The 2,505-nt window shown below is 30.8% G+C and overlaps 1 pseudogene; it reads left to right on the plus strand.

Annotated features, from left to right (window-relative positions):
• The first annotated feature begins 1,597 nt into the window (after positions 1-1,597).
• Positions 1,598-1,848, plus strand: LOC148093732 (small ribosomal subunit protein eS27 pseudogene; annotated as a pseudogene).
• The last annotated feature ends 657 nt before the right edge of the window (positions 1,849-2,505 follow it).

Raw genomic sequence — 2,505 nt, forward strand, 5'->3', positions numbered from 1 at the left:
AAAAGAAGAACAATCCAAACCCAAAGTAAACAGAAAGAAGGAAATAATTATGATCAGAGTGGAAATAAATGAAACAGATATTAAAACAATAGAAAAGATCAATAAAAGCCAGTTCTTTGAAAAGATAAACAAAATTGACAAGTCTTTAGCCAAACTTATCAAGAAAATGAGAGAGAATACCCAAATAAATAAAATCATAAATAAAAAAGGAGTTACAAATGACACCACAGAAATACAAAGAATCATTAAAGAACATTACAAACAATTATAAGCCAACAAAATTGACAATATAGAAAAATAGATAAATTTCTAGAAGCATAGATGCTACCAAGACTTAACCAGGAAGAAATAGAAAATCTAAAAAGACTGACTACTAGAAATGAAATTGAAACAGTAATCAAAAAACTCCTAACAAACAAAAGTTCAGGACCAGAGAGCTTCACCGGTGAATTCTATTAAACATTCAAAGAAGAATTAATACTTATCTTTCTTAAAATACTTACCTTTCAAAATCAAACAGGAAGAAATGCTTCTAGACTCATTCTACAAAGTCAGCATTATCCTGATACCACAGCCAAATAAAGACATTAGAAAATAATAATAAAATAAAATATAAAATAAAATAATAAAATAAAATAATAAAATAAAATATAAAATAAAATATAAAATGCCAATATCCTTGATAAAATATAAATGTAAAAATTCTCAACGAATATTAACAAAATGCTCAATATATTAAAAGGATTATACACCACTATCATGTGAGATTCATATCAGGGAATGCAAGGATGGTTCAACACCGGTAAATCAATTTACATGATTCATCACATCCAGAAAATAAAGGATAAAAATCATATGATCATCTCAATAGTTGCAGAAAAAGTATTTGACAAAATTCAACATCCTTTGATGATAAAAACTCACAAAGTAGGTATAGAAGAAATATACTTCAACATAATAAAGGTTATATATGACAAACCCACAGGTAATATCATTCTCAATAGTGAAAAGCTGAAAGCTTTTTCTCTAATATCAGGAACAAGACAAAGATGTCCACTCTCACTCCTTCTATTCAAAATAGTATTGGAAGTCCTGGCCAGAACAATCATTTGAGAAAATGAAATAAAAGGCATCCAAATCAGTAAGGAAGAAGTAAAACTGTCACTATCTGCAGATGACATGATACTGTAGACAACCTCAAAGACTCCACTAAAAAACTATTAGAACTAATAAGTAATTTTAGTTACATTGCAGATAGAAAATCAATATCCACAAATCTGTTGCATTAGCATACAACAATAGCAAATGATCAGAAGATATTAAGAAAGTAATCCCATTTAGAATAGTATTGAAAAACATAAAATACCTAGGAATAAATTTAACCAAAGACGTGAAAAAACTGTGCTCTATAAACTATAAGACATTGAAGAAAGAAATTGAAGAAGATACAAATAAATGAAAGAATATATCATGTTCGTGGATATAATGAATTAAATATTGTTAAAACATCTCTACTACCTAAAGCAATACATTGAATGCAATCCTTATTAAAATGACAATGAGGCTTTTCTGGTGGTGACAACCTCCCCAGGACAACATGTGTCTAGCTAAGGATCTCCTTTATCCCTTTTCAGAAGAGGAGAAGAGAAAATACAAGAAGAAATGCCTGGTACACAGTCCGAATTCCTACCTCATGGATCTGAAATGCCCAGGATGCTATAAAATCACCACTGTCTTTAGTCAAGCACAAATGGTAGTTCTGTGTTGGCTTCTCCCCGGTCCTGTCAGTCTGCAGGAGGAAAAGCAAGGCTTACAGCAGGATGGCCCTTCAGAAGGAAGCAGCACTAAAAGTACTCCAAATCAAAATGAGTGGGCAGCCACCCCAATAAACACATTTTAGATTTAAAAAAGGAAAAACCAATGACATTCTTCCCAGGAGTAGAACAATTAATTCTAAAATTTATGTGGAACCACAAAGACTGCATAGCCAAAGAAACTTTGAAACAGAAAAAAGTCCCTGATTTCAAACTATACTGCAGAGCTAAAATAATAAAAACAGTATGATACTAGCATAAAAACAGATATATAGCCCAATGGAATAGAATGGAGAGCTCAGAAAAAAATCTTCACTTATATGGTTAATTAATCTATGACAAAAAAGGTAAGAATGTACAATCAGGCAGACAATTTCCTCAATAAAGTGTTTTAGGAAAACTGGACAGATTCATGTAAAAAAAGAAATGATACCACTTTCTTATACCATATGCAAAAATAAACTTAAGCTGGATTAAAGACTTAAAAGTAAGACCTGAAAACAAAATTTCTAGGAGAAAACATAGGCAGTACATTCTTTAACATTGGTCTTAGCAATATCTTTTTGGATAAATCTCCTTGGGCAAGGGCAACAGAAGAAAAAAAATGGGACTATATCAAACTAAAAAATGTTTGCACAGTAAAGGAAACGATCAAAAACCAAAAACAAAAAGACAACCTATTAAATGGGGA

This window comes from Miniopterus natalensis, chromosome 2 (genome assembly GCF_054644295.1).
Source record: "Miniopterus natalensis isolate mMinNat1 chromosome 2, mMinNat1.hap1, whole genome shotgun sequence".
Taxonomy (NCBI): Eukaryota; Metazoa; Chordata; class Mammalia; order Chiroptera; family Miniopteridae; genus Miniopterus; species Miniopterus natalensis.